Source organism: Phaseolus vulgaris, chromosome 11 (genome assembly GCF_051622355.1).
Source record: "Phaseolus vulgaris cultivar YP4 chromosome 11, ASM5162235v1, whole genome shotgun sequence".
Lineage (NCBI taxonomy): Eukaryota > Viridiplantae > Streptophyta > Magnoliopsida > Fabales > Fabaceae > Phaseolus > Phaseolus vulgaris.
Window position 1 is genome coordinate 18810023 of NC_143508.1, and position 20177 is coordinate 18830199.

At 43.9% G+C, this 20177-nt stretch overlaps 1 long non-coding RNA gene across 2 annotated transcripts; it reads left to right on the forward strand.

Moving 5' to 3' along the window:
• Nucleotides 1–17340: 17340 nt before the first annotated feature.
• LOC150023097 (uncharacterized) lies at nucleotides 17341–19967 on the forward strand. Of its 2 annotated transcripts, XR_016517645.1 has the most exons (3): nucleotides 17341–17672; nucleotides 17804–18035; nucleotides 18944–19967. It is a non-coding gene; the product is annotated as an uncharacterized LOC150023097 (long non-coding RNA). The 2 variants fall into 2 exon arrangements; XR_016517646.1 differs by lacking the exon at nucleotides 17341–17672 and having other exon boundaries at nucleotides 17739–18035; nucleotides 19029–19967.
• Nucleotides 19968–20177: the final 210 nt, after the last annotated feature.

Here is a 20177-nt window from a genome sequence, read left to right on the forward strand (position 1 = left end):
GTGGCGGCGATCTCCACCATAGAATTTGGCACTGTTTGAGAGCCCGTCGCCAGCCCGTGGGTTCGGGCGAGCGCCCTCAATTCAGCAAGCATGCCCTTGCCCAACATGTTATCTGCATGGAACGAAAATGCATGGGTTAACTCAAGGAGAAAATAAGTGCATAAGGCAGTATGCAGCAAAACAAATGATCGGTGCAGGAAAAATAAAACCAAAGTCTTGCGCATAACGCACAAGACGCCCAGAAACCGTCAAATAGAACCGGTATTAAAACAGCAGTTTAAATGTTCTAACCTATTCGAATTTCGAGTTGGTCCTCGTAGAATTCGAAGCAGATCAGGGTGGTGGTAAGGAAAGTGATGTTGGCATCCGCGACCCTTTTCCAGAAAAGGCAGAGATCTCGGTCCAACGCTCCCATGCTGTCAGGACTTCTGGGTCTCCTGAAGCAGCTCTTGGACTCTTTCTTCCCCTTGTCCACCCAGTACAAGGGGAAGCCGTCGAGTAGGGAGTCGTCCTTGTCGTTGGGGCGCACTTGGACGAACTTCCCTTTCCAGTCCTTATAGGATTGCTGGAAGATGGAGAAGATCGACCTCCCAGCAATCGCATTCAAGCTAATCCACAGGCGGTCTCCTGGGTGCTTGGCTTCGAAGAGGAATAAAAATACGTCCACGGATGCGGGCAACCCCAGATGGTCGCACATCACTTGGAACACTCGCACGAACGCCCAGCTGTTGGGATGGAGCTGGGCGGCGGCGATGTTAAGCTCGGTAAGGAGCTCCCTTTCGAAACGAGTGAAAGGGAACTTGAGCTTCACCTTCTTGAATAAGGTCGTGTAGACGAAGCAGAAGGGCCCATCAGCACTCACCTTGTCATCAGCACAAACGGGCAGATCGGGGGGGCAAGGTAGCACTATCATCTTTTCATCGTGCTCCTTATGAAATGATTGATGAAGCTCATCCCCCTTAGTCAGCCGCAAAACTGCTCCAGCGGTGTTCACAGAAGATGTCTCCCTCAGAAGGGTCGAGTTGGCCCAGGGATACAAGGTTTTGAAGTCTGGCAAGGGAACGGGGGCTCCTCCGGCGATAGGTGGAGTCGCCTGGGCCAGGTTAGGGCGGGAAGACGCAGGCCTCTCTGCCTGGGAAGATGAAGCGCCACGAACTCGTGGTGGGTCGTGTGCTTGTGAAGGGGGGTTTCGTGATGAAGGAGGAGGATTCGGGGTGACCTTTGTGCGAGTCATTGTTGCAGCTGCAAAGGAAGAAGAAAAGGAAAAATGATCAGGGGTTACAGAGGCTGACTCGATCATGGAAGGAAGGTGAAAAACGAACGAACGTAGGTTCGTTGCGATGATTGACGAAGCCCTAAGTTACGTGGAAGGAGAAATGGAAAAAGCAACCCACAGCGTATGCACCAGGCAGTTACAGGATGATGCGAATCGGTTAAAATGCAAGAAAAACCAGCAAAAGAAGGAAAGTAGGTACCTTTTGATGATCAGGAAGACGATGAAGGATGATGGGGATTCAGAATGTTGAAGAGCGCTGAGAGTTTTTTGCAGAAGAAGGTTAGAGCGTTCGTGAATGCGAGGGAAAGTGATGGAACAGTGTTGAGTGAAAATGGGTTTAAGAGTTTTTTCGAAATGGGTTTGAGAAGCGCAAACGGTGGCTGAAGGTAACCGTTGATGAAGCCACGTGTCCAGCGATGGGTGAGGGGTTTGGTGGAAGCGTCAGAGAAGCAGCAAGTACAACCGCTTGGAATTCTGCGTCAGTGCCACGTAGACCGGTGTTGACGTAACTCTTCTAGTCTTTTCGCTGGACAAGTCTTCGCTTAAGACTGGGGGGCTTGTGTACTGCCCTGGTAGTCGGAAGTGATGACGTGGCATCAAGCTACAGTATAGGCGTGTTGACAAGGCGCCAGGTTGGCAGAAGGGAAGGAAGTCGGGGGGCTCGTGAAGTCGCCAGTTATTAAGTTGGCGTGTTCCGATCTCCAGCATACCAGAACCGGCGATCACCAGGTTGGAGATGAAGTCGCCAGATGTAAACTCAGGCGACCTTGAGATTGGAGATCGCCAGAGAAAGCACATCGCCAGAGATGAAGGTGGTGCAGATTATGAAGGCGGCCGGCGAGACCACAGGGAAGGTGTATGAAGGCACCCTAACTCGCCAGTTCCAGTAGAGATCGCACTCCCAAGTTAGCTATGTACTGGGCAGTACCATGCATAGGTAACTTAGCAAAACGAGAGTAGAAGCAGCGCCCAAGTCAAGGAGGCTCCAGATGATGGCACGTGTACAGTTGGATGCGAGCCACGTGTCCAAGTCTGTAACTGCCAGGAGAGAGAAAGTAACCAGGTATATAAGAGTTCTCAACGAACTTTCTGAGGTACGCACGTTCAGAATACACTATTTACGCTTGCGAGTTATAGGGCTTACTGTGAGAGAGGATTTGCACGGTTCTTGTTCTCTTAGTATTTGGTGATTCGGTCACTGACTTGGGCGTTGGAGTGCGATCGGCCGCAGCGGCGCCGCTCTGTTTCTTTGCAGGTTCTTGAGGTGGATCTCGAATAGGAACGGAGGTGTGAAGCGGTGTGCACGTCGATCCTTTGACGAGGCAGTTTCCAGCGTTCTGGTCAACAGGCAGGATCATAAAATATCATCAAATTAATAAATAGGTACAAGTAGTATAATACATGACCAAAGAAACATAATACTTTTAAATTCAAACTACATACAGAAGGCTCTAAGTATAACGCTAGTTAAGGAAACTGCATTGAACCAACAAATGCTTCACCCTTTAATCTTATAAATTTTCAATTTGTGCACCTTCTAGAGAGATAAAGAACCTCTCACAAAAGTTCTTCAGACATAATCTATCTAAAACGTATCCATACATGCCATCACAACAAGTCTAATTTTACCAAATGCATCTCAAGAATCAGAATCCTACTGATGGATTTGTGTCTTCTTCTTTGCGGTTTTTGAGAGGATTTGCGGAAGCTCCATGGTTTGATGGTGGACACAAGGCTCTCCTAGGAGTTGTGATAGCCTTGGAGGTGTATGAGAAGTATGATTTGAGAGAGGTGAGGCCTACTCTTCTTGGAGGTGAAAGTTTCGGAAGATTAAAAGCCTAATCCTAAGAAGTTTTAGGCAAAGAGTGAGAATGGCACAAAATTGAAAGCATTTCACTAATGAATTCATCTTGCAAATTCAATAGCCAAAGCTCTCCTTTTATAGGACTAGGAGGCCGGATTTACAAAGAGGAAAAAGGAGGAAAAATTCAAAGTGATGGCACATGTGATAAGTGGCGCCTAAATGGAGGTAGGTTCTAGAATCCTTCCATGTGTAGATGGTTTAGAACTTACGCCCATTAGGTCTAGATAATTGGGTTGGAACTTAGTTTAATTAGAAATGGGAATTTCTAATTAAACTTAGGTTTAGCCTTCTAAGTACCACTTTACATGTTTCATCACAATTACAAAAAAATTTAAACTATGCTACTTTGACAAAAAGTAAAAAGTTATTCCACACTAGAGTTTATGACATGTAAAATGTGTCCTCTTGACCCCTCTTTGACCATAACTCTAGTGGTTACCTCAATGTGACATTTTGGTGGCCTCTCAATGGATTGGTGTTGGGGCCTCTTCCATCATCCCATCCCTCTTGAAAAGGATTTGTCCTCAAATCCAAGGCTTCGTCCTCGTCATTAGCAGGGGGATGTATGTGGCTGGATGGTGTACATCATCTCCTCTTTCTTGAGAAAATCTATCCTCAAATCAACAGGGTCGATTTCGTATAGCAGCCTCTTGCTTTGACAACTATGCTCGTCCTCCCGGATCAAACGTCCATCTATGGGAATCATCAAACAAAGCAGATGAGTTAGTTGAAGCAGTTGTATAAAAATCAATTTTATGAAGTTGGCATTCTTTTTGTTTTTCTATTGTTTTTGGCAACTTTTTACAATATTTCTCTTTTGGTTGTTGTATTTTTTCTTTAATCATCTTATGCATTTTAACATATTCAGTTTTTGTTACTTTTTCCTTAGGCACAAATCCTTGTGGATTAGGAAATGGTAACAAATCAAAAGGGAAAATAGGATTAAGCCCACATACAACCTCAAATGTAGAAATATTAGTAGTCTTGTGAACTACTCTATTGTATGCATTCTCATCTCTAGAGTTGTGTTTGCCTCTCATGATTACTCTAGGCATAGTAGAAAGAGTTATGTTTTCAATTTCATTTTGACCATTCGTTTGAAGATGATAAGAATTTGAAGAGTACAACTTAGTTCCAAGTTTTTCCAAAACAATCCTCAAAAAATGGTTTTCAAATTTTGGAGCTCTATCCAACACTATGCTTGGAGATAAACCATGAAGTCTTATCACTTCTCTAGATAAGAGCTTATCCATATCCATAAAAATGGATTCAAAACCTTTTGTTGTCCTAGGAAGCTCTAATATAAAATCTAGGCTTATGTCTTCCCATGGAGCATTTGCAAAAGGTAAAGGAGTATACAGTTCATGAGATATTGCCTTAGATTTAGTTTTAAAACAAGAAATGCATCTAGGGTAATGTCTTTGAACATCTTTTCTCATGGGTGAACAAAAGAATTTTCCTTTTAAAAGCTCTAGAATTTTATCAACTCTAAATTGGCCCATGAGTTCTCCTTCATGAAGAATTTCTCTTGTATGTGTGAAGGTAGTCTCGTTGGTACGACCATTGATCATGGAAATTTTAACACTTTGCAATGGTTGTCTCAATAAGACATAACAAGTTTCTTTAGGCACTACCTCACATAAAAAAATTTCTTTGTAGATGCCTATAGATAACTTGACCTTCACTTGTTGGTGATATCTTAACACATATTCAAAATAATTTACTACATTTTTGTCTAGGCAATCCTCCTTTTCACTATGCTTGCAAGTGTTCCTTTACAAAAGATAAGGCTAGGTTGTTCAACAAGAAGCATATTTTCAAATGTATTTTTAGATGGATTGTCTTATTGAATGACCTTGTGGGAAGGAACACTCTTCTCCCACGCCTTTTGCTCCCTAAGGGTTCTCTCTTTTTCTATTTTGATTTTTCTTTTCTCTTCATCCCTCTTTTGTTTCATTTGTATTTGATCTCTTACCACTTGGGAATGTGATAAAGGATTAAGTACAAACTTCTTTTTCTTGTGGGTGAAGGTAATCTCATTGGTTAGACCATTGCGTAAGGTTTTCTTGTCAAATTGTCATGGTCTACCCAATAAGATGTGGCAAGCTTCCATAGGAACTACATCACATAAAACATTGTCTTGGTAATTACCTATAGAAAACTCGACTTTCACTTGTTTATTTACAATTAGTTCCCCATCTTCATTTATCCATTGAAGCTTGTAAGGTCTAGGATGAGGGACTACTTGTAGATTTAACTTTTCAACCAATCTAGTGCTACAACAATTGCAACATGAACCACTATCCACAATGAGAGAACATATGTTTTCTAAAACTTTGCATCTTGTGTGAAAGATGTTCTCTCTTTGTGTTTCCATGGTTACACTAGTTTGGTTGTTGAAGGTTCTTCTAATCATCAATAATTCCCCCTCTAAAGGATATACTCTCTCATCTTCTCCCCCTTCTTCTTTGTCACTGGGTTCTTCTTCACAACTAGTATATTCATTTATTCCTTTCAAAAACAAGGTTCTTTGGTTTGGATATTGTGCTTGCACATGTCCTCTTCCAAAACATTTAATGTTAGAATGTATGGCTTTAAACTAGAGGGGGGGGTTGAATGGTTTAAAGAGGGTTTTCGCAAACTTTTAAGTCTAGAATGAAATTACTTCGAGAAACACTTGATTCAAAATTCAGTTTACCAAAACACAAAGCAAATAAGCACAGCACCAGAAAAACAATCGGTTGTTTCGCAGAAATAATCGGTTGTTTATACCCGTTCACAAATATAAAAACTGAATTTAAAGAGTTTAGGGATAGAGAGAATGCACACAGAGGTTTATACTGGTTCACTCTTAACATGGAGCTACATTCAGTCTTCCCAGAAACCACTGGGGAATCCACTAAGCAATCAACCCTAGATTACTTACAACACCACCAAAGAAGTGACCTTGATCCCCTCAAGACACACACTTCCTTTGGCTTACACAACACCACTAAGAATGCTGATCTTAATCCCCTCAAGAGCACACAACACTTCTCAGCTTCACACACAGAGTTTCTTTCAAAGTACAAAGGATTACACTTTTTACAGAAAAGATCTGAAATCAATACAAGATGAAAATCCTATCTCACACTCTTTGATCAATGCAATCTCTAAGCAATTCTCAATTTTTCAAAAGCTCAAATCTGTGAAAAACTAAAATCTGTTTTTCTATGATTAAGACAAAGTTGTTTGTTGCATAAACTGAACAAACTATTTATTGCAATTAAAGATTGATCAAAGCATTTAAAACTGGAGCATAAACAGTTATAAAAACATTTAATGCTCAGTCAAAGCTTAAAACAGTTTTCTGTTATGGTCCCAAAACAAACAATCGGTTTTTTTTCACGAATCAATCGGGTGTTTTGGTTTGACAGCAAGTCAACCATAAAAAACAGTTTTCAACCTTTCTAAAAACACCTAAGTACAAAACAATCGATTGTTTCGACAAAACAACAGGTTGTTTTTCACTTAGTTTGAAAAACACTTTTCAATTAAAAGGTTTGAGAATGCTCATGCTTTGGATTCAATCAAGAGTGGATTTACATATAAAATCTACCCCAGATCCTATCTAAAGACAGCTCAGCAACAACAAGCACATCCAACCTTTCATCAACCTTCAAAGGGTTTGGATTCTTCAAAGCTTGAACTCACTTGGTTCAACAATTTCCCCCTATTTGATGAAGACAAATCCTTGATTGCTTGTGTTGGATTTGATTGAATCTGAAGCAGTTCCTGCAAGACAAGGTTTAAGAAAAGCACAATACTTCTGAGATAGGGTTAGAGTAGAAAACAGAAACAGTATATCAGAGCAGTATAAAAACCAACAGAAAAAGGTTTTACTTAAAAACTCATAAACCACATAGAGTTTTCCAGAGATAATGAAAACAACACAGCATAAATCTCCCCCTATTTTTCTTCACAAATAGACAAAAAGAAGAGATAAAAAGATAATTGTTCCAGATAATACAAAAATTTAAAAGCAGAAGCAATTAAATTGATACATGACCAAAAACAATCGGTTGTTCCGTGACATCAACCGGTTGTTTTTCCTTCTTTAGTCATCTTTGCCATATTGTAGATCAAACATCTGATTCTGAACAACTTATATCTGTTCATCCAAGGTCATAAGGCGTGTATCCATGCTATTGAACCTGTTATCAATGCTCTGGAAGTTGCTTACACACAAATCATGGAGATTTCTTTGATTCTCTACAAATCCATCAAGCCTATTGACCACGTATCTTTCAAAAGAAGACATGGATGAAATTTCATCTTCTTGATTCCTTGCACTGGTTCCAACACCTTGATTGGTTTCAGGTTGCTCTTCATGGTGAAAGTCCATGTCAGCAGCGTGCTCTTCTTCATCAAAATCTGCAGCTGCAGCACTTGATGAGGCACCATGATCTCCATCTTTACTCAACCATTTGCCACCTATTTTGGTGAATCCCAACTTGCTAAGAGATCCATTGTTCATCTCTTGAGTTGACTTAACCAACTCAGATGTCTCATCTTCCAAATTCACTTCAAAATAAAGCAGAAATTTAGAGATCAAAACAGCATAGGGATAGTGATAATCACTTAACCTCATGCCCTTTTGCATGTGTTCCTTGATGATGTGGATCCAATTTGTTCCTGCCGATTGACCAGATCGTGCTTCGTGCTTAGCTAAGACTTCGCGTATCAAGGACTCCTTCTTGATTGTTCTAGATCACCACCCTTCACCGTCGTGAGTACCTGAAACAGAGAGAACAAAGGGCGCCCTAGCGGTCGTTTGCACTCCGACGCTCAAGTCAGTAGGCAGAAAACACTATGCACCTCCGTATCGGAACACCGTAACTGTGATGTTCTAAAGGCGCATAACTGTATTCTAACAAACTTCTCTCTCGTGCTCAAGTCACTCGTGCTCAAGTCACTCGTGCGTATAGTGTGTAAGAATGTGGAAAACGTACCTTTCTAAGCTTTTAGAAAAAGCTTATATACCTTGAGTTTCAGTGCTACTACCACGTGTCACTCATGACTTAAGCCCAACTCCACGTGGAATACCTTATGACGCTGTAAAACAACTTAGGGAAATCCCAGCGTGTAAGTCTTCCCTCTTCGAAATGTATCCGACGCAGGGGGTGACTACCAGGGTGCCAAGTCATGCGCCCCATTTCTAGTCACTCGCCTTGGGAGTATCTCAACCTTCCTCTCGCACCATGCACGTAGATTACCACTGGGACGTGGCCCTCTCCCGGGTCGTGTCTGTCCCAGCGGTTCTCCAAAGATGGTGTGGGTACTTCACGAGTCAGGTCACTCCCTGCTGGTACTGGGAATATGGCCTTGAAGCCACCTTTCTCTTCTCTTTATTACTGTTCTGAGGTACCGGGGCCTGAGGCCTCCACGCTCGTACCGTGGCCTAAACCTGCCGACGCCCAAAGCTGGCGACGCCCATACCTGGCGACGCCCAAGGCAGTCGACACTTACTTTCCTCCTTGGAGCCTCTTGGTGCGTCCCATCATATGTTTGACTTTGGTCAACGCCCGAGGACGGGTCGGTACACAATTGATTATGATCTTCTTCATTATACAGTAGATATACACAAGGTCTTCTTCTGTAAGGACAGAATGATTGCTCCCCCTTGGAGTAAGAATCCAAGTTACAATAAGAGCCAACAACCTTTCATCAAGCTTTAAGCCTCCAACCGAACAAGTCCTTACTTGGGCATTTTGATTCTTCAAGCAACTCTTGTAGTATTGGACTTTGTTGAAATCCTCTACTACACCAAAATTTCCCTTGTTGATTCTTAGGCCAGCATTGATGGAAGAGGGCCAAGCACAACCTCACAAGAAAGACAAGAGCCAAGACATGACCATCCAAAACCAAACCAAGAGCGTCTAGGGCTAAGGGAGGAGCGTCTAGGCCAAAGGGGAGGAGCGTCTAGGCCAATGAGAGGAGCGTCTAAGACCAATTGCTAGGTCTATGGCCAAGCGAATCCATGAAGATTTGTATATGCTACATGAAGGTCCATTAAGGGTAGTTTAGTATTAGTGTAGTGTAAATAGCATAAACTTGATTCCATGAGACTTGACCTAGATTTGGCAAAGATATGGTCACGTTCTAGAAGGATTCTCCACTAGGCCGGCCATGTGCTCCATGTGATGTAATTTGCATTTCATTTTGATTAGCATTAGGGTTGCATTATGGTCCTCCTTAGCCTATAAAAGGAAGAGCCAACACCTTGTATTTTCAAGACTATTTTGAGTAATGAAATGCTGCCCAAGTGCCATTTAAATTACTCCCTTGCCAAATTCTCTCTAGAATTAGGTTTTTAGTCTTCAAACATCACCCCCAAATGGAGATGGCCGAACCATTCCAACCTTTACTACCAATCATGCACCTTCAAGGTCACCACACCTCTTAGGAGGACCTTGTTCCACTCTCATCCATTAAGCTTTCGCACCATCATCAACAAAAATCCAAGAAGAGCTCATAGGAATGCCATCATCTGGTATCAGAGCTAGATTTGTGTGAAGACATTGAGGGATAGTTTTTGGCTAAGGCAAGACTTGGTATTTAAGTAGTCCATTGTAACTCACCTCTCTTACCTGGAAAACTATCTTCTTTAACTTCCCTCATTTTTCTCAAGGTAAAACATTTCTAGACACAAAACTCTAGTCATGTCTTCTCATTCTTCAAAGTCTATGGAAAGTGATGTGAAATCCATCAAATCCCTTTTAAAACAACTTGCCAAGGATGTTCAATTAATTTCCTATAGACAATTGGGGAACGAGTCTAAAATCAATGAACTAACTAGAGCAAAGGAAGAGAATCACAAAATTCAAAAAAAATCTCATACTCATGCATCTCATTCAAAAGAAGATGAGTCTCTAGGGGAGGGAAGCCTTAGAATCAATGACTATTACCAACCACCCCCTAGAAGAAATAGGCAAAGGGAGCAAGAGGGCCCAAGGGAGGTTAGGGTAGACCTACCTCATTTCCATGGTAAGGAGAACGTAGAAATCTACCTAGATTGGGAAATGAAAGTAGAGCAACTCTTTACTTGCCATGGGGTGAGTGAAGAACGCAAGGTACCCTTAGCTTCCAAGGGAACGCCATGTATTGGTGGACCTCTCTTGAAAGAGAAAGACGTCTTCATAGGGAACCTCCCATTGATTATTGGAATGACCTTAGGGGAGCCCTAAGACGTTGACATATACCCTCATACTACCATAGGGGGTTAATAGACAAGCTCCAAAGACTCCAACAAAAAAATATGAGTTGTACCGCCCTGGTAGTCGGAAGTGATGACGTGGCATCAAGCTACAGTATCGGCGTGTTGACAAGACGCCAGGTTGGCAGAAGGGAAAGAAGTCGGGGGGCTCGTGAAGTCGCCAGTTATTAAGTTGGCGTGTTCCGATCTCCAGCATACCAGAACCGGCGATCACCGGGTTAAAGATGAAGTCGCCAGATGTAAACTCAGGCGACCAAGGGATTGGAGATCGCCAGAGCAAGCACATCGCCGAAGATGAAGGTGGTGCAGATTATGAAGGCGGCCGGCGAGACCACAGGGAAGGTGTACGAAGGCACCCTAACTCGCCAATTCCAGTAGAGATCGCGCTCCCAAGTTAGCTATGCACTGGGCATTACCATGCATAAGTAACTTAGCCAAAAGAGAGTCAGAAGCAGCGCCCAAGTCAAGGAGGCTCCAGATGATGGCACGTGTACGACTGGATGCGAGCCACGTGTCCAGGTGCGTAACTGCCAGGAGAGAGAAAGTGACCAGGTATTTAAGGGTTTCCCAACGAACTTTTGAGGTACGCACGTTCAGATTGTCTTCTTTACGCTTGCGAGTTCTTGAGCATACTGTGAGAGAGAACATTGCACGATTCCTTGAGAGTTCTTGAGTGTTTGCTCTTGAAGTATTTGGTGGTTCAGTCACTGACTTGGGCATTGGAGTGCGATCGGCCGCAGCGGCGTCGCTCTGTTCTTTTGCAGGTTCTTGAAGTGGATCGTGACGAAGGACGGAGGTTGAAGCGGTGCGCACGTCGATCCAAGTTTGATGAGGCAAGTTCCAACGTTCTGGTCAACAGGCAGGATCATCAGGCGCCCACCGTGGGGCCGTGTAAAACTTGTTCCCATCCGCAGCGTGAGTTCTTGGAGGTTTTCGTAGTTTTCTGCGTGGTTGTGTGCTGGTGCAACCATCGTTCGCTGTTCGTTTGAGATCTGTTCGGTGATTTCGCGTTTTCCACCGATTGTTTGGGTTTTTGTTCGGTGAAGTGAAGTTTTCTGCTGTTTACGCGAAATTTGTTCGGTGAAGTTTGAGTTCTTTGGCTCGTTTGGTTTGTCGTGGGAGAAGCGGTGGTTTCTGGTGGAGTTGCAGGTTTCTGTGGAGGTTCGCTGTGTTCTTGAGTTTCTTGCGAAGTTTTGCGAGGTTCTGACCGATTGATCGCTGAATCAATCGTAGTTGAAGTAAGTGTTGTTCGTTGCATTCTGTGATTCGCCAAGTTTCATGAGAAAAATGAGAAGCAATCATTCAAGTCCAGTTGCGCCCGTCGCTGCTGAAGGCGCCGCCGCCATGACTATGGCGCAGATGGTAGAGATTATGCGCTCGTTGCAGGCAACTGTAGAAGCCTTGCGCATAGAACAGGCGAGAATGCATGAGGACCTGGCCGCCTCTCGGGCCAGGAATGATGAGCTTAGCAAGGTGACTGAAGAGTTGCGTCAAGCTCTTCAGGAGCAGCAAGGGCGTCCTATTGCTGAAGAGGTCGTGCCGTCGTCGCCACCTCGTGTTTTTCCTATGCCTTTCGCTCAGGCGATTACTGACACGCCTATTCCTGCGAGTGTGGTACCTGTCAAGGCTGTTTTTACCGGCGTAGAGGATCCTGAGGCTCATCTCACCACGTTCCATACGCAGATGATGCTGTCAGGAGGATCAGACGCCGTATACTGCAAGATGTTCGTGAGCACACTCCAGGGAACGGCGTTGAAGTGGTTTGTGAGCCTGCCTAACGGTCACATAACCAATTTCCAACAGTTCTCGAAGATTTTCGTCGAGCAGTACATCGTGAATAAGGCACCGCCCAGGGTGTCTTACGATTTGTTTGATATAAGGCAATATCAGGGAGAGTCCCTCAGGGACTACTTGAATCGCTTTGGGGCGCAGATGGTCAGATCGCCGGCTAAAGATGAAGAAATGCTGGTCTATGCATTTAAGAAGGGCGTGCTGCCGGGACCATTCTGCGAGGCGTTGATCAGGGCTCACCCCGCCACGTTTGCTGAGGTGAGGCGACTTGCGGTGGCCCACATCGCCGACGAGAGTGAAGTCGCCGAGAAGAGAGGAAGCGTGGCTCCCGCTAGGCCACGTGGCCAGACCAGGATCCAGCCACAGAGGGTGCTGGAGACAGCGGCGGCCAGAAGGGATCAGAGGACTCGCCATCCTTATGATCCAAGGAAGAACAAGGGCAGGAGCCAAGGGCGCCAGCAACCAGCACGCCGGGAATATAATCGCCCGCCTAAGCACAAGTTTGTCATGGGATTGGCGGACCTGATCGCCATTCCCAACATATCCGCTAGGTTGAAAGCGCCAGAGAATGTGGGTGACAAGGTGCTGGGACCAAAGCCAGATGCCTGGTGTGAGTTTCACCAAGGCTTTGGCCACATCGTGGATTCGTGTTTAGCTTTAGGATACCAGCTCGACGATCTGGTAAAGAGCGGGTTCCTAAATGACTATTTGCTGGACAGAAGGACGGGGGGCGCGTCGAGCTCCCAACCAGCAGGTGGAGAAGCCCAGCAGCACGAGATGCCTACGCACGGGGAAATCCACACCATTGCAGGGGGTTTCTCAGGAGGTGGATGCACCGCATCACAGAGGAAGAGGTACGCGAGGTCTGTGATGACGGTGGATATGTTTGAAGACCACTCGCCGGAAGTGGATATTACATTCACCAAGCAGGATCTTCGGGACGTTGTGCCTCATGACAACGATCCCATAGTAATTTCTTTGATCACCGCAGGAAGAAAGGTCCACAGGGTTCTGGTGGACCAAGGAAGCTCGGCAGACGTGATGTTCTGGCCGACTTTCACGCAGTTGGAGCTGCCCCTTGACCAGCTGAGGCCCTATGGAGGGTGTTTGTATGGTTTCGCTGGTGACCAGGTGGAGGTCAGGGGATACATAGAATTGAGGACTACGTTTACAGACGAGGCGGGTTCGAGAACGGAGAAAATCACATACCTTGTTGTAAATGCTCCTTCAGCCTACAACATCCTGTTGGGAAGGCCCACGCTCAACAGGATAGGCGCTATACCATCGACCCGACACATGAAGGTGAAGTTGTCGTCTATGGAGGGGGTGGTGATCACCATCAAATCCGATCAGAAAGAAGCGAAGAAGTGCTATGAGAATAGCCTGAAAAACAAAAGATCGGTGAGTTACGTAACAACCACCCCGCCTCTCGGTGTGAAGCCCAGGTCGACGGTAATAGAAGAGACCGCCGGAGGAGACGTGGAGATGGTGGATGCTGAGCTAGGGGAGGGGAATGCCGATCTGGAGGAAGAAGAGGCAAGGAATCGCCCTGAGGAAGCGAGAGAACTGGGAATCACCAGGGCGGTGATCGCCAGAGAAACCAGACCAAAACCCGTCGAGCAGTGGCTCGAGAGAGAGATCGGGGGGAAAATCTTCAAGCTGGGAAGATCCCTGGAGGTTGAGCTCTAGGACCAGATCGCCAAGGTGATAGAACGGCATCTGGATGCGTTTGCATGGTCCGCTTCGGACATGCCCGGGATCGATCCCAACTTCTTGTGCCATCATCTGGCGATGGACAACTTGGTGAGACCAGTGCGACAAAGAAGAAGAAAGTTCAACGAGGAGAGGAGGCAAGCGATTAGGGACGAAACACAGAAACTCCTCGCTGCAGGCCACATCAGGGAAGTCCAGTACCCTGAATGGTTGGCAAATGTCGTGCTGGTGAAGAAGAGTAATGGGAATTTCACTGATCTGAACAAGGCTTGCCCAAAGGATTCATATCCTTTACCAAGCATAGACGCCCTGGTGGACAGTGCTGCGGGGTGTAAGTTGTTGAGCTTCCTGGATGCCTTCTCGGGGTATAATCAGATCAAGATGCATCCCATGGATGAAGAGAAGACTGCATTCATGACCGAGAGATCGTGCTACTGCTACAAGGTGATGCCGTTTGGGCTGAAGAACGCGGGGGCCACGTACCAGAGGTTGATGGATCGAGTACTTGCACCGATGCTGGGAAGGAATGTGCAAGCGTACGTCGATGACATGGTCGTGACCTCGCCGGAAAAAAGCAAGCACATTGCAGACTTGGAGGAATTGTTCACGACGATCGCCAAGTTCAAATTGAAGCTGAATCCAGAGAAATGCATTTTCGGCGTGGAGGCTGGAAAGTTTTTGGGTTTCCTCTTGACTGAGAGAGGCATAGAGGCCAACCCGGATAAGTGTGCCGCCATCTTGGCGATGAGGAGCCCAGCTACCGTGAAGGAAGTACAACAGCTAATAGGTCGGATGGCCGCCCTGTCTCGCTTCGTGTCAGCTAGAGGAGAGAAGGGACATCCCTATTTTCAGTGCTTAAGGAGGAATAACAAGTTTGCTTGGACGAAGAAGTGCGAGGAAGCCTTCGTCAAGCTAAAGGAGTATCTGGCGAGCCCGCCGATTTTGTGTAAACCGCTGGTGGGAACCCCTCTCAGGTTGTATTTTGCTGTACTGAGAGGGCGGTGAGTGCGGTGCTCGCCCAGGATCAAGATCAGGCTCAAAAGCCTATTTATTTCGTTAGTAAGGTGCTGCAGGGCCCCGAAACGAGATATCAGGCCCTGGAGAAGGCTGCGCTGGCTATGGTGTTTTCGGCGAGGAGGTTGCGCCACTATTTCCATAGCTTCACAATTCTGGTGATGACTGACCTGCCCATCCAGAAGGTCTTGAAGAAGCCCGACGTTGCGGGAAGGATGGTGAAGTGGGCAGTAGAGCTGTCAGAGTTTGACATTAAGTATGAACCCCGAGGCCCGATTAAGGGGCAAATCTTCGCAGATTTCGTGGTCGAGCTCTCATCTGAGGCGACGCGAGTTGAAGGGGACGATTTCCGTTGGGTGCTCTCGGTGGATGGATCGTCGAACCAGCAGGGTAGCGGTGCTGGAGTCATTTTGGAAGGACCCAACGGCGTGCTGATCGAACAATCTTTGAGGTTTGCCTTCAAAGCCAGCAACAATCAAGCAGAATATGAGGCACTGATCGCCGGGATTTTGCTGGCAAAGGAGATGGGAGCGAGGGTGTTGATGGCTAAGAGTGACTCGCTGCTAGTCACAGGGCAAGTAACAGGCGAGTTCCAGGCTAAAGATCCACAAATGGCGGCTTACTTGGAGTATGTGCAGGAATTGAAGAGTTCCTTTGCCTCCTTTGAAGTGGTGCATGTGCCCAGAGAGCAGAATGCCCGAGCTGACTTGCTAGCCAAGCTCGCCAGTTCAGGCAAGGGGGGTAGGCAGAGGACGGTGATTCAAGAAACTCTGAAGACGCCGAGGGCATTTGTAGCAGATCACCTGGTTCTTCAGATAAGCAGGGCGACGGAAAAAGCGGCAAGAAGTCACAGGTCTTTGACGCAAGAAACGTTGAGATCGCCGAGAATTAGAGCGTGTTGGGGAGAGAGGGTGAACATGACGCAGGTCTTAGCTACCCATGAGCCAGACACCTGGATAACACTGTACAAGCGATGCCTGGCAGATGGCCTTCTCCCGCTGGATCCGACAGAGGCTAGGAAGGTAAAGAAAAATTCTAGCAAGTACACATTGATTGATGGCGATCTGTACAGGTTTGGGTTCACTCACCCACTCCTGGAATGTGTACATGGCGAGAAGTGCACGAGAATCATGGCAGAGCTCCACGAAGGAATATGCGGAAGCCACGTCGGGGGTCGAGCTCTGGCAGCGAGGACTCTCCGTGCAGGTTACTACTGGCCATCGATGAGAGAAGACTGCAAGAGGTATGCACAGTGTTGCAAACAATGCCAACAGCACGCCGATTGGCACAAGGCGCCTCCCGAGGAGTTTAAATCGATTTACAGCCCTTGGCCGTTTCACACTTGGGGAATCGACATTCTGGGACCATTCCCGCTGGCGATCAGGCAGATGAAGTACTTGGTGGTGGCGATTGAGTATTTCACCAAGTGGATCGAAGCAGAACCAGTGGCCCAGATCACCGCACACAAGATCGAAGGTTTCGTGTGGAAGAACATTGTGTGCCGGTTTTGATGGAAACCGTCCAGCCTCAAAACTTTTGGCCAAGAAGATAGACGAAGATCGAGTTTTAATGAAGAGTTTGTAAAGTCTTTTTCTTCTTCTTAGTCTTGTAAAAATTGTATAGAGTAGTTAGGAAGTTTTGGGCCTTGTATTTTGGGCCAAAGTAGAGAAAGATGTAAATAGAAAACAAAGTAATGTGTAAAATAGTAAAAGAGGGGTGCAAATAGAAATGTAGGCAAGGAAGACATGAGTCTCCACATGTCTTCTCCTTAATGAAGAGGATTTGCACCAATAAGGTGGTGACACTTGTCACACTCTCATTTGAGAGTTTTTGAGAGACTTTATCCTATAAATAGGAGTCTCTTATACATGTATTTCTTTAACTTTGAATTAGTAATGAAATGCTGCCTAATTTTGGCCATTCTACTTGTTCTTAAGTTCTCCCTAGGTTAGTCTCCTTCAAGACTTAGCCTAGACTCTTTCCTAGTGAGTTGGCCTCACCTCTCACTCTCACAAATTCCTACTCCACTTCAATTCATGGAAACTCCTCTTGAGTTTCTTTAATGCTTCCGCTCATCATATCTCCTTCATCATTCATCCAAAGAAGAAATTACAAAGATCACTAATAGAAGAAGAACGTTTTTCCATCATTTGGTATTCAGAGTTATGGTTGTAAGATCTTCTTCTATTTTTTTCTATATTCCGTGTTGTTCATAATGTTCTTGATTGTCTTGAATGTTTACCGATTGATTTTGTGTTTTTTTGTCTTTTTGTTCGGTTCAAATTAATTGTTCTTACTTGAACCTTCATGTATGTGCTTTTAGGTGTTCTTGTGTTCATGTTCATGTGTGCTTTTGAATTTTTTGAGTTTTCTTCAAATTTGTTTGGTGAAATTTTCATATAATTGAGTCATTTTGATTTTATAATCATATATGTTTTGTCTAGAGTCATGTTTAGTCAAAATTTGTCATAAACTCCATTAGTTGAACTTTTTGAAGTTTTTTTTCAAATATCTTCATAGATTAGAGCTCTTGAGTGCTTTTGATTTTCATTTTTGAGTTCATAAATTGCTACTAGATCATTAGCAATTTTCTTTAAAGTTAGGTTTCCATTATCATCTTCTCCAAAATTCATTTTCGAAAATTCTCGAAAATGTTCCGAAAATATTTCGTGGTTCAAAAAGCATTTCAGTGGTGTGCACAGTAATCTGGCCAGTTCTTGCGGAATCTTGGAAATTGTGGTGGTACAGTGAATCCAGAGGTACGAATAGCAGATCTGGTTTAGGTTTCTCGGACTTTATTCTTGAAAATTTTCTCTGCGATTTGCATTGTTGTTCTTCATCTTCTGCATAATTTTTCTTCTTCGGCTTCATTTTGAATCGGTGTGCGAAGATTGATCAAAGAATAGTAACGGTGCAAAACGGAGGTTTGTGATTTCCGATGACCTAAATCGGAATCGCGCGCGGAGGAATTGTGAACGGAGGAATCGCAAACGACAGTGGCGTTTTCCAGTGGAATCGGTGAACGGAGAAGTCGACCGGAGAAATCTGTTTGAATCACGATCGAGTTGGTTTGGTGAATCGAAAATCGAAGAATTAAAACAGTGAAGAATGAATTTATTCATGTAAGTTCTTCTTCCGCTTCACTTCCGATTCCGAAGATTTGTGATTCTGCTTTTGCGTTCATCTGGTTCTTCATTTCTTTTTGGAGCGATTTTGGAAATCTATTATTGGAATCGGTTTCTGTACTGGATTGTTAAAGCATTGAAGCAATTTCTAGAGAGTTATTCCAATTCATAATTTAGCGTTTCTGGAAAATACTTTGTAATTGTTGAGTCAGTTTGATACATTGAAGTGTGCGCGCCAACTGTTTGTTTAAAATATAAAACACTGAAATTGGCATTGGAGTGTGATTGAATTGCAAGAACTGTATTGGTAAATACTTGTTATTGATTTGTGCTAGCTGGAATTGAATTCGCAACTTCCGTATTTGATTCAGAGGTGATTTTTGTGATTAAGTTGCAATTCAAACAAAACAGTTCAGTTCTTTATTGTTGGTGCAGTTTTGCCTACTTCAGTGCAGAATTTATGCATAAGATTGGTTGCATTCACTGGTTAATTGGAAATTGAATTCCTCGTGGTTAGTAGAAATTATAATTTCTGACTTTGGTGCCATGTAGTTGCTGTCTTGGTGCTGAATTTTCTGGTTTAGCTTGTGAAATTGGAAAAGTGAAGCTGTTGGTGAATTTTAAAATTGCAATTGACAATCGTAGGTCTTCATACTAGCTGTTCTGATTCAGATTTGATGACTTGAATTCTCTGCATCATTGATTCAATTTTGAAACTGTGCCTCTGAATTTTACGTCATTTTTTTTTCTTTGGTGCTGCTGTTTGAATCAAATTACTGCTAGGTGCAATTTTCTAACTAGCACAGCGTGAATTTTGAGCAGTAGCAATTGGAGTTGTTTTAGAATTGGTGCAGATTTTTATTTTTCAGCACACCATCTGTTTGATAATTTGACTTCACTTCTAGAATTGGTGCGGGATCTACAGTGCAGAAAATTTATTTGCTTCCAACAATTACTTTTGTAATACATGTGAGCAAAATTTGGGTGCAGCAACAATGTTCACTCAAAGATACATTTGAGAAATTGTGGGACCCACGAAAATAGAATTGAGACAAATAGTGGGTGGTCGTACGTGAACTTGCATCATATGTTCAGATTGAATGACCAATTGAATTAGCCAATTGAATTGAGAAGAACAGTGTAGAAGTTGGGATTCGCATGAAATTGGAGTGAAACAACACGATAACTTGGGTTGCACAATTCTAATTGAAGAATTTTAGTGCAGTAATTTTGGAGGTACGAAAAGCAGGATTACAATTTTTAATTTGGACCAAGCTACATTGGGCAGAACATTTTGGATTTCATGGTCTACTCAGAATTTTCATCATTCTTTGTTTTTCTTTTTGTAATCCAATTCTAGTGCCAATCTTTAGGTGCTTCTTTTGAGTGCTTACTTTCTTGAAAACCTTTAATTTCTTGCTTGTCTTGATTTTATGGATAATCTTTGTGTTTGTCATCTCTAATCTCCTTTGAGTTTCACTCTTCAAATTGAGCTTTTATTGTTTTTATTATTGACCTCTTGAAGTGGAATATACCTTGAATTTGTTCTTTGTGAGAATTGAGCTAACTTCTAGGTAGCATCCTAAGAGAAGGCAAAGGACTTTGCAAGGGGTACTCACCTTTGGAGGACAAACAAGTAAAGGCTTGGAGAGAAACACTTGTGAGAAAAGAGAAGAGAACTTTGAAGATTATTTTTTAAAATTTTGTGTGATTTCAATTGTTTTGTAATTTGGCCATTATCTTTACTTTAGGTGTCTTGGAAGAGCCTTTGGTGTTCTTCCATCTCCTACAAGTTTTCTTTAATTTTCTTATTAGATACACGCTTTAGACAGTGAGTGTGTCTTGAAGGTTCACAAGTGCCAACAAGCCTCACCATTAGGAGTCGTCTAGTTTAAATTTTTGCAATTTAAATTCTTAGTTTTTAAAAACTTTCTTTTAGTTTCTTTCTTTATAAAACTCTTTGTTTGTGTTGAAGAAGTTTTCATTGGAAGGAGATTTGTGAAGTGCATTGGGATAAGTTCTGGCTAGGAAAGACTTGGTACTTAAGAGTGTCCATTGTGACCCACCTCTCTTTCCTGGGAATTTACCTTGTGTGCTAAACTCACTTTCCTTCTTGTGAAAAATCTTTTAAATACAAAG